This window comes from Pleurodeles waltl, chromosome 5, assembly GCF_031143425.1.
Source record: "Pleurodeles waltl isolate 20211129_DDA chromosome 5, aPleWal1.hap1.20221129, whole genome shotgun sequence".
Classification (NCBI taxonomy): Eukaryota; Metazoa; Chordata; class Amphibia; order Caudata; family Salamandridae; genus Pleurodeles; species Pleurodeles waltl.
Window position 1 is genome coordinate 1,285,086,659 of NC_090444.1, and position 12,847 is coordinate 1,285,099,505.

Sequence of the window (12,847 nt, forward strand, 5' to 3'; positions counted from 1 at the left end):
GGAGACTTTTTAAAACTTCCAGACTTTTCATCAGGACTAATCCGTTTATGTATTCAACCATGGCTCTGTCTGGGAAAGCCTCACATTGTTCCTAAGACCTATTTTACCCTTTCCATATATTACCTTTGTCACTTTGTCCTTTTCTTGTCATTTATTACAGTTTCTTTGCTTGCTGTTTTGACTTTATTATTGTCTTGGAGCTTCATAAATACGTTATACATTGTTCTAAGTTAATTCTGTTTGCTCTGTGCCATTGCTACCAAATAACTCAAGTTAATTGATTGACTCTGAGGATTCACACTGACAAGAGATTTTATTATTCCTTTCAGGTAGACAATCACAGTTCTCAAGCAATAATCCACTTTCATACATATACCATGTGCAGTGGTTAGTCCACTGCTAGGAATCTGTCACAAAGTTCATTGCCTTCACATCACTGTCAGGACAACACTTCTTCAAAAGCTGCTTGCCATATTGAACTATTAGGATATAAACATGCCTAAGGGATCCAGTGACAGGACACAATGGTTCACACCAGAAGGGCTGGAAATCTTTGCAGAGTGTGCCCTAGCAGATTATCTTCAGTTGTATGGCAGAGCAAACAAACATGGTTTAATATATTTATAATGTCTTATTGTATTCAAACTTTATTTATCCCTTTGGGTGCTTGGTACGAGCTGGTCTATTCCTCGGCCATGGTTGGTCATCCTGCACCCAGCCCATGGGGAGAGCGCTGGGGATCCCACCCTGTGCCTCCCACCCAGACCACCATCAGGGATGGAAGAGGAATCACTTCTCCTTCCACCCCCTACCCCTCCATCGGCAATCTGATGACGTCAGTACACTCACAGCGCAGAAACATCCTCAAATGCTGCCGGGGATGTGCTGGAAGCCATTCGCTTCAAGACCGTTTGGAGAGAGGACATCCTTTAGGTAAGCCTTTCTCTTGAGGGTTTTTGTGGGGGAAAAACAGATACAGTGTATAAGGAAAGAGTTTTTCCTTTCCCCCTGTGCCTGTTTTGAGTGGATTCCTGCTCTACGATCACGGACGAGGCCCACAATCGTGTAGCAGGAATCTACCAATTAGGCAAGGGTCGCTCCATGTTTCGACCCCCCTGGGGTCTAGATCGGCTGTTATTTCAGCCAATCTGCCACGGGGGGCGAAACCCACTAGACACCTGGGATCACTTTATTTTTTATATTTTCGGGCAGCAACCCCTTGGGAAAGGGTTGCTGACCTGGGGGCATGATATTTTTGTATGTTTCAGCAGGGGGGCTAGATTGGCTATGTTTTCGGTCTATGGGGCCCCCGGGCGGTCAAAAACCTCTAGACCCCAGGTATTGTTTTGTTTGTGTGTTTTTGGGTCACCCCTTGATCGAGTCGCCCTGCCAAAATAGGCATACGACTGACGGCCATTTCTCCCCCCCTTGGGGGCAGAAGCCACTAAGATGCCAGTGATTTGTTTTCTTTTTTTTGTGTTGGGTGGCACCCCCTTTGGCAAGGGTCGCCCCCCAAAGGGGGCACAGAACTTTTGGCCATTTCTGTCCCCCTTGGGGATAGATTGGCCTATTGTTTTAGGCTTATCAAGGGGGGCAGAATCCACTTAGGCCCCAGGGATTTTGTGTGTGTGTTTTGTGTGGGGGTTTGGCCCCTTTGAAAAGGGTTAACCCCCTAAAGGGGGCACATTGCTGATGACCATTTATACTACCCTTGGGGGCAGATTGGCCTATTTTTTTTAGGCCCATCTGACCCCAAGAGGGGCAGAATCCACCAGGATGCCATTTTTTTTTTGCCTTTGTTTTTTTGTGTGGGGGCGCCCTCTTCGGCAAGGGTCGCCCCCAAAAGGGGTCACAGAACTGTTGTCCATTTCTGCCCCCCTTGGGGGTAGATCGGCCTATTTTTGCAGGCCTATATGCCCCAAGGACACAGAATCCAATTAGGCACCAGGGAAAATTTCTAAAAGTGTGTTTGTCAACTGACGAAGTATTTGCATTTGAGATTATAAGAGTTTATTTCTCCTTTTTGTTCTAGTTCAAAGCTTTTGCTTCCTTTGCTGTGGTTCCGTGCGGTTTTCGCAGTGGTTGACCTGTGGTTTGCATAGTTGTATGTTTTAGGTAAGAAAAAACCATTTACTCCAAAGGAGTATTGTTGCCATGCATGAATGATATGTTTGTGGGTGGTGTACTAAATGCAGGATTGTGTGTGAAATTTTACTTAGATTTGTGCACAATGATATTTGTGTTGTCTTATGTCTAATTTTCTTTTTTATCTTTAGTGGGATATCATTGGTGATTGCTGTGTCTGTGCAGAGTAGTTGCTGGTGAGTCTAGCTTTTTCAATTAAGTGAGTAGTATAGGTTTTGAGTACATAACTCTTTGTGATATAGCCACACTTTGTTTATTACTTATTTTAGACAGTGCTGGTTGTTGTTGACACTTTTGTCAAGTTACACTTCTTAGAAAGGATCATGGCTAGCTACAGAGTGACCACTCAGCACGTTGTTGGCATGCTTTTTGAGTCATCTTATGACTATGCACTTATGCACTATGCACTTATGATTATGCAACTAAGGCAGAGAAGGAAGTGAGAGATTCTGGCAGTGAGTTTTCTGTACAAGAGGAATCTTCTGATGAAGAAGCCACTTTTTGTGCAGATGAAGGGCCTGTTTTAGGGGAGGACACTGATGTGCCAATAGTGCAGCAGCCTGGGGCTGAAAGGTTTCCCATTGGAAGACCTGACACCTGGGTTGCCCCAAACATGGAGCAGCCACCATTGCCTGCCTTTACTGGTCTCCCAGGGTGTAGAGTAAATACAGAAAACATTTTGCCTGTCAATTTCTTTGAGTTGTTCATGGATGATGTATTTTTTAGAAGAGATTGTCAAGCAGACTCATTTGTGCATGGAGCAGTATTTGAGGGACAAAGCTGCCAGACTTAGGCCCCAGTCTAGAGCTGCCCAGGGGATTTCCACAAATCTGGAATAGATAAAAAAGTTCATGGGTTTTACTTTTTTGATATGGTTCATAAGGAAGCTATCACTGGCATACTAGCCCCTTGATGGTAACGGCTACATTTCCTGTAACCATGATTTGTAATTGTTTTTTGCTTTTTCTTTGAATGCTGCATTTTGTTGACAATGCTTTAGCCTTGTCACAAAATCACCCTGATTGTGACCGTCCTTTTACGTTTTCAGAGGTGTATGTCTCAGGAAAAGAAATAAGTGTGGATGAGGCTTTGGTCCTGTTGAATTGGCATTTGGTTTTTAAGCAATACATTCCTAGCAGGAGGGCACAGTAAGGAATTAGGATGTATATGCAATCTGAAAGTAGTACAGGATATGTGTATAATTTCAGGGTCTATAGTGGTAGGGATTCCAGTATTGACCATCCCTGGTTGTCTGCCCACTTTTGGAGTTAGTGAGAAAATTGTGTGGGAACTTGGTATACGACTGTTTAAAAAAAGGTCACCATTTGTACGTGAAATAACATTTACACTGGAGTGCAGTTGTTCAAGGAATTGTTCAGAGTGGACACTGTTGCATATGGCACAATCCGTTGTAACAAGAAATGCTATCGAAGGGAGGTTGCCTGTAAAAAAACTTGAGAGGGGACAATGCAATGCCTTGCACAGTAATGAGCTGCTAGCTCTGCAATTTTCAGACAGGACGGATGTGTACATGTTAACTACCATCCATGATGAGAGTACTTTACCCGTGGCTGTTTGGGGTCAGGTTGCGGAAGTGCACAAACCTGCGTACATTTTGGACTACAATAAGTATATGGGTGGTGTTGACAGAGTAGATCAGAGGTTGGAACCTTACACTGCTCTTTGTAAGTCTTACGTGTGGTATAAAAAGTTGGCCATCCATTTGTTTTATTTGGCAACTTTAAATGCTTTTATTGTGTTCAATGATTGTTCCACTGAGTCAAGGATGAAATTTGTTACATTTCAGGAGTCAGTGATAGAGATCCATATTGTGGTGGAACAGGCAAGAGTTCCTAGAGTAGCAGTAGTGGAAGATGTGGCTAGATTGAAAGATCACCACTTTCCTGATCAGGTTCCTCCCACTCTCAAAAAAGACTTGGCCATTAAGAAATGTAGAGTCTGTGCTCGAAGAGGTATCTGGACAGTGAGCTGGATTGTCCTTCAAAGCCTGGGCTCTGTGTGGCTGGCTGTTACAGGAGTTACAAAACCCAGAAGAATTACTGGAAACTACTGTGAGCGTAAACTGCCTGTTTTATATTTTCATATGTTCAGTTTCACGGTTGGCATTCCTGTCACGTATTTAGTTACAGCTTTTGTGTTTGTAGTTTTGTACTTATTTCTCATTAGTTAGTAATTTCTTTGTTGTTTAAAAAAAAGTGATTACGGTGTGCATGGAGTGGCGCTTGGCTGGCGTTGTGCGCGGAATGGCGCTTGGCTGGCGGTGTGCATGGAGTGGCGCTTGGCTGGCAGTGTGCATGGAGTGGCACCTGGCTTGCGGTGTGCATGGAGTGGTGCTTGGCCGGCAGTGTGTGTGGAGTGGCACTTAGCTGGCAGTGTGCGTGAAGTGGCATTTGGTTGTCGGTGTAAACAGTGACTTGCTGTTGGCCACTACAACACACTGCCAGCCAAATGTCAGTCCACACACTCCCATCAGCTGGTGTGATTGCTTCATCAAGCATGTGGGCGTATGAAAGTGATGGGCTCTTGAATGCCATTGTCTGTTGAAGTGAGTGTTGTAATGTGCTGGGTCTACGGCTAGTAGTGTGAATGGTCTCTCGGGGGGAGAGGGGGACACCTGCAATTTTGGCCCCGGTGCGGCGGTCGTCTAGGTAAACCTACCAAACCCATTTGAAAACTAGACACACAGAGGAGTCCAGGGAGGTGTGGCTTGCGTTAATCCCCCAACATTTTCTTACCCAGACTCCTCTGCAAACCTCAAAATGTGCTTAAAAAAGCTTATTTTCCTCACTTTTCTTTGTAGGATCACCGCACCAGCACAAAGTTCCTACCACCCAGCATTCCCCTCAGTCTCCCAAGTAAAATGATGCTTCACTTGTGTGGGTCCCCAAAGCAGAGTCAGCCTAAAAATGAATAAAAGAAAAATTTGTGCTTATCAAATTGCTGTGCTATCCCCTCAATCTCCACACGTTTTTAGCCTTTTCCTGGTGCAGGCACCTGGGCCACCCACAAAAGTGTGGTGTCATTTTTATCGGCAAACCGAGGGAAACATTGGGTGGTAGGAAATTTGTACAGGCACAGTGTTCCTACAATGAAAAGTGTGGAAAATGTGATTTTATTTTAGCTATATTTGAGGTTTGCAGAGGAGTCTGGGTAAGAAAATCTTGGGGGGTCCACGCACACCACAGCTCTCTGGACTCCACCGGGTGTCTAGTTTTCAAAAATGTCTGGGTTTAGTAGGTTTCCCTAGAAGACCTCCACACCGGGGACCAATAACACAGGTGACCCCCCCACAAAAACAGGTAGTTTTGCAATAGATTATATTGGTGAGTACATGTTGTATTTTGGGGTGTTTCCTGTCACAGAAAATAGGCCTACCCACACAAGTGAGGTACCATTTTTATCAGGAGACTTGGGAGAACACTGGGTAGAAGGAAAGTTCTGGAATCTGTGGAGAGACATAAATTCCATCTCTGAAATGTGAGGAAAAAGTGTTTTTTTGCCAAATTTGAGATTTGCAAAGGATTCTGGGTAACAGAACCTCATTAGAGCCCCACAAGTCACCCCATCCTGGATTCCCCTAGGTGTCTATTTTTCTCAAATGCACAGGTTTGCTAGGTTTCCCTAGGTGCCGGCTTAGCAACAGGCCAAAATCCATAGCTAGGCACTTTGCAAAAAACAGGTTTGTTTTCTATGAGAAAATGTGATGTGTCCACGTTGTGTTTTGGGCCATTTCCTGTCGCGGGCACTAGGCCTACCCACACAAGTGAGGTACTATTTTCATCAGTAGACTTGAGGGGATTGCTGGGTGGAAGGACATTTATGGCTCCTCTTAGATTCTGGAAATTTCCGTCACCAAGTGTGAGGGAAAAGTGTTTTTTTTTGGTCAATTTTTGAGGTTTGCAAAGGATTCTGGGTAATAGAACCTGGAGAGCCCCACAAGTCATCCCGTTCTGAATTCCCCTAAGTGTCTAGTTTTCAGAAAAGTCTAGATTTACTAGATTTTCCTAGGTGCCGGCTGAGCTAGAGGCCAAACTCCTCAGCTAAGCACTTTGCAAAAAACAGGTCAGTTTTCTTTGGGATAATGTGATGTGTCATGTTGTGTTTTGGGGCATTTCCTGTCTCAAGCAATAGGCCTACTGACACAAGTGAGGTAGCATTTTTATCAGGAGACTTGGGGAAATACTGGGTGGAAGGAAATTTGTGGATCCTCTAAGTTAGAGGCAAAAATCCACAGCTAAGCACTTTGCAAAAAACAGGTTTGTTTTCTATGAGAAAACGTGATGTGTCCATGTGGTGTTTTGGGCCATTTCCTGTCGCGGGCACTAAGCCGACCCACACAAGTAAGGTACCATTTTCATCGGGAGACGTGAGGGGATTGCTGGGTGGAAGGACAGTTGTGGCTCCTCTAAGATTTCAGAACTTTCCATCACCCAAATGTGAGGAAAAAGTGTTTTTTTTGGTCAATTTATGAGGTTTGCAAAAGATTCTGGGTAATAGAACCTGGTGAGAGCCCCACAAGTCACCCCGTTCTGTGTTCCCCTCAGTGTCTAGTTTTCAGAATTGTCCAGATTTACTAGGTTTTCCTAGATGCCGGCTGAGCTAGAACCCAAAATCCTCAGCTAAGCACTTTGCAAAAAACAGGTCAGTTTTCTTTGGGATAATGTGATGTGTCCATGTTGTGTTTTGCGGCATTTCCTGTTGCGGGCACTAGGCCTACTGACACAATTGAGGTATAATTATTTTCAGGAGACTTGGGGGAATACTGGGTGAAAGGAAATTTGTGGCTCCTCTTAGATTCCAGAACTGTCCATCACAAAAATAGGAAGAAAAAGTGTTTTTTGACAATTTATGAAGATTCCAAAGGATTCTGGGTAATAGAACCTGGTGAGAGCCCCACAAGTCATCACATTCTGAATTTCCCTAGGTGTCTAGTTTTCAGAAATGTCCAGGTTTTCCTAGGTGCCAGCTGAGTTAGAGGCAAAAATCCACAGCTAAGCACTTTGCAAAAAACAGGTTTGTTTTCTATAAGAAAATGTGATGTGTCCATGTGGTGTTTTGGGGCATTTCTTGTCGCAGGAACTAGGCCTACCCCCACAAGTAAGATACCATTCTTATAGGGAGACTCGGGGGAATGCCGGGTGGAAGGACATTTGTGGCTGTTCTTAGATTCCAGAACTTTCCATCACCAAAATGTGAAGAAAAAGTGTTGAGGTTTGCAAAGGATTCTGGGTAATATAACCTGGTGAGAGCCCTACAAGTCAACCCGTTCTAGATTCCCCAAGGTGTCTAGTTTTCAAAAATGTATAGATTTTCTAGGTTTACTGAGGTGCAGGCTGAGGTAGAGGCCAAAATCCACATCTAGGCACTTTGCAAAAAACAGGTTTGTTTTCTTCAGGAAAATATAATGGGGGTCATTCTGACCCCGGCGGTAATGGACCGCCGGGGCCAGGGTTGGCGGGTGCACCGCCAACAGGCTGGCGGTGCCCCGCAGGGCATTCTGACTGCGGCGGTTTGGCCGCGGTCAGAAGAGGAAAACCGGCAGTCTCCCGCCGGTTTTCCGCTGCCCAAAAGAATCCTCCATGGCGGCGCAGCTCGCTGCGCCGCCATGGGGATTCTGACACCCCATACCGCCATCCTGTTCCTGGCGGCTCTGCCGCCAGGAACAGGATGGCGGTATGGGGTGACGTGGGGCCCCTGGGGGCCCCTGCAGTGCCCATGCCAATGGCATGGGCACTGCAGGGGCCCCCGTAAGAGGGCCCCACTTTGAATTTCACTGTCTGCATTGCAGACAGTGAAATTCGCGACGGGTGCAACTGCACCCGTCGCACCTTCCCACTCCGCCGGCTCCATTCAGAGCCGGCGTCCTCGTGGGAAGGTTGTTTTCCACTGGGCTGGTGGGCGGCCTTTTGGCGGTCGCCCGCCAGCCCAGTGGAAAACCCAGAATCACCGCAGCGGTCTTATGACCGCGGAGCGGTGTTCTGGAGGGGGGAACTCTGGCGGGCGGCCTCCGCCGCCCGTCAGGGTTAGAATCACCCCCAATGTGTCCACATTGTGTTTTGGGGCATTTCCTGTAGCAGGCACTAGGCCTACCCACACAAGTGAGGTACCATTTTTATCGGGAGGCTTGGGGGAGCGCTGGGTAGAAGGAAAGTTATGGAATCTGTGGGGTGCCACAAACGTCCATCATCAAAATGTGAGGAAAGTGTTTTTTTGCCAAATTTTGAGGTTTGCAAAGGAATCTGGGTAATAGAAGCTGGTGAGAGCCCCACAAGTCACCTCATCCTGGATTCCCCTAGGTGTCTAGTTTTCACAAATGCAAAGGTTTGGTACGTTTCCCTAGGTGCCGGCTAAACTACAGGCCAAAATCCACAGCTAGGAACAGGTCTGTTTACTTTGAGAAAATGTGATGTGTCCATGTTGTGTTTTGGGGGATTTCCTTTCGCGGGCTCTAGGCCTACCCACACAAGTCAGGTACCATTTTTATCGGGATACTTGGGGAAATGCTGGGTGGAAGGAAATTTGTGGCTCCTATTAGATTCCAGAACTTTCCATCACCAAAATGTGAAGAAAAAGTTTTTTGTTTTGCCAATTTTATGGGTTTGCAAAGGATTCTGTACAATAGAACCTGGTGGGAGCCCTACAAGTCCACTCATTTGGAATTCCCCTAGGTGTCTAGTTTTCAGAAATGTCAAGGTTTACTAGATTTTCCTAGGTGCCGGCTGAGCAAGAGGTCAAAATCCACCGCTAGGCACTTTGCAAAAAAACAGGTTTGTTTTCTTTGATAAAATGTGATGTGTCTATGTTGTGTTTTTGGCCATTTCCTGTCGCCGGCACTATGCCTACCCACACAAGTGAGGTACTATTTTTATCGGAAGACTAGGGGGGATGCTGGGTGGAAGGAAATTTGTGGCTCCTCTGAGATTCCAGAACTTTCCAACACCTAAATGTGAAGAGAATGTGTTTTTGGTTGCCAGATTTTAAGGTTTGCAAAGGATTCTGGGTAATAGAACCTGGTGAGAGCCCCACAAGTCACCCCATTCTGAATTTTCCTAGGTTTCTAGTTTTCAGAAACCTCCAGGTTTGCTAGGTTTTCCTAGGTGCCGGCTGAGCTAGAGGCCAAAATCCACATCTAGGCACTTTGCAAAAAACAGGTCTGTTTTCTTTAGGAAAATGTGATGTGTCCATGTTGTGTTTTGGGACATTTCCTGTCATAGGTACTAGGCCTAACCACACAAGTGAGGTACCATTTTTATTGGGAGACTTGGGGGAACGCTGTCTAGAAGGAAGTTTGTGGATCCTCTTAGATTCCATAACTTTCCATCACCGAAATGTGAGGAACGAGTTTTTTTTTGGCCAAATTGTGAGGTTTGCAAAGGATTCTGGGTTACAGGACCTATTGAGAGCTCAACAAGCCATCCCATTCTGGTTTCCTCTAACTGTATAGTTTTAAAAAATGCACAGATTTGGTAGGTTACCCTAGGTGTTGGCTGAGCTTGAGACCAAAATCGACAGATAAGCACTTTCCAATAAACACGTCAGATTTGAATGTAAAAATGTGATGTGTTCATGTTGCGTTTCCTGTTGCAGGTATTAGGTCTACCCATGCAAGTGAGGTACCATTTTTATTGGAATATTTGGGGGAACACACAATAGCAGAATAAGTGTTATTGCCCCTTGTCTTTCTCAACATTTTTTCCTTCCAAATGTAAGACAGTGTGTTAAAAAGACATCTGTTTGAGAAATGCCCTGTAATTCACATCCTAGTATGGACACCCAGGAATTGAGAGATGCACAAATAACCACTGTTTATATTTTTCCAAATGAACTGCTGCATTCCCGGTATACAATGAAAACCCATTGCAAGGTGGAGCTCCTTTATTAGCTCTGGGTAACTAAGGTTCTTGATGAACCTACAACCCCTATATATCCCCACAACCAGAAGAGTCCAGCAGACGAAATGGTATATTACTTTTGAAAATATGACATTGCAGGAAAAAGTTACAGAGCAAAGCGTTGAGAAAATTGCTTTTTTTTAACCTCAATTTCAATATTATTTTATTTCAGCTGCTATTTTCTGCAGAAAAACCTTGTTAGATCGACACAAATGACCTCTTGCTGAGTTCAGAATGTTGTCTACTTTTCAGAAAGGTTTAGCTGTCTGGGATCCAGGATTAGTTTCACACCCATTTCTGTCACTAACTGGAAGGAGGCTTAAAAACACACAAAATAGTAAAAATGGGGTATATCCCAGTAAAATGACAAAATTGTGTAGAAAAATTTGAGTTTCTGATTCAAGTCTGCCTGGTCCTGAAAGCTGATATCATGGTATTTTTAGCACCACAAACTCTTTGTTGATGCCATTTTTAAGGGAAAAAAACCAGCTGTCTTTTGCAGCACTTTTTCCCCATTATTTTTTGAAAAAATGAAATTTTAGCTGTATTTTGGCTAATTTCTTGGTCTAATTCAGAGGAACCCACAAACTCTCGGTACCTCTAGAATCCCTAGCTTTTTAGAAAAAAAGGATGCAAATTTGGTGTGGGTAGCTTATGTGGACAAAAGGTTATGAGGTCCTAAGCACAAACTGCTTTAAATAGCCAAAAAAAGGCCTGGCACCTGATTGGGAAAAGGCCTGGCAGCGAAGGGGTTACAAAAATGTATTGTATTTCTACATGTAAGAAGCAACTTAGCTAAATAAATGTACCTTATGTTCCACATCTGTTAGTAAATTGTCAGTTCATTATCAATACTGCCAGAGCAACATAGTACAATTCAATAATGAAGCTAAACAATATATTGACCCTTAGATGTATTTTTAAAATGGCTTTGAAGATTAAACTTGCTAAAGTTTTATACCACAATGGTCTTGATAACAAATATGTATTTTAAATAGGCATGTCACTTACACTCTGGTGGTCTGTACTCTGTTTAACAGGGCAGGGGTGGCATGTATTCTGCTCCTGGAAGTCTACTACCATATTTCATGTGACTGCTCATCAAGCACTTTGCCTTTACAATTACAAACTCTCATAATTAAAAAAATAATTTTGTGAACTAGTGACCCTGACACCCTGAGTGTTTTTTTCAGGCTGTGAGGGTGATTTATTTTTCTTTTTTTGTTATCGCCATGATTTTCATGGGAGTTTGACATGAATAACATAAAGCAAACCCTCTTCCCTAAATAGGGTAGATGGTCTGAGGTACTTAGGCTGAGAGCCCCGAGTCTGTTCAGCTGATGGTGTAAGGTTTCTAGTAGTGTGAGTGGGGGTCTGAAGGGTGAAACATGATGGCTAACCCAACTCTAAATAGAGCAGATGGACCACCAGTTTGGTGAATAAGGTACCTAGCCACTTTTGCTGGGGACTACCCTGACTGCCAAACTAAAAGTGAGGCACTGTATCTGTGGATTATGTGAAAGATTTACACTGACATTATTACTTATATCTTTGTTTATTTTAGTTTATATGTTAGATCAAGTAAACCACAGGATATTGGGTAATATGTACCAATCAGTTTTATATATTTTCTTTTTCATTTTGTGTTTTTTCTATAGTCCTTGTCACCTACTGAAGGACAAGATAGATATCAACTGCACCCAGTTGCACAGAGGTTGGGGAGGCTTGTACTGAAGATAGCTCCAGATGTAAGGAGCATGTCCAAAACAGAGGTGGATGACTAACAGACCCCAGCCAGCCCCTTATGCTGGCTGTAAAACCTCTGCCATCTTCTGCATATTTATCCCAATTTGATTCAGCAACATAGAGAGAGAATTGGCCCCTGGTGCATCATGATCGATATAATATGTCAATCTTAATTGTTCTACCACTGACCTGTGAGTTCCTTGAGCCCTAAAACCATTTGTCTGTGGACCATACTGGGTGACCATATGCATCCCTCTGCACTTGGAGTGCAAATGGCAGGATTTGCAGTATTATCGTATATAGGAACTACTATTGCATGACAAACATGCACCTGTGTTTCCTGCCTGCCCCCTTCCCATGGCACCTACCCCTACTTCAGTGGGACGGCCCCAAAGGGATTAATAAATCACTGGCAATCCGCTCACTGTGTAAGTGGATAAAGCTGTCCTCTCCTGTGTCATCATCTGCAAGAAAAGCTCACTATCCAGCTGCCACTAACTCCTGTCTGCATCCTCCCCCAGATTGGCCCAAAACTCGTCATCATACTGAGTCCAGGCCTAACCTCCAAAGGTTATCTGTGCTTTCCTCATCACTTCTATATGCTTAAACAATGCTACACAAAGCTCTGGAACTTTTAACTTTTTCACACTGCACACTTGAGTGTATGAGTAATGCCGCCATCCATTTTTCAATGTCAATAGGCACCTTTGGGCACTTGAACAGCTCATATTCATCTTCCTTTTACCTCTCCTTTGCCCTCACTTAAATTAAATATTACTCAATATTACCTAAATATTTCCATATACTTTCATTTTGTCTCTTTTGTTGCCAAAATGAAATGAGCCCATAAGTGCTTTGTAATACCCATGTAGGGCAGTTTGTTTTTGTTTTAATTCCTTGCTCTCTTTCTTAGCTGTATCTTCAGCCTGAGCTACCCCACCCCATGTCCTCTCTGTTCGTAGCCTCCTTGTCCTTCCTTTTCACTTCTGCTGCCTCTGAATAAGTACCTGTCCCTCTATCCTGCAGGTTCTTACCGCCAGCCA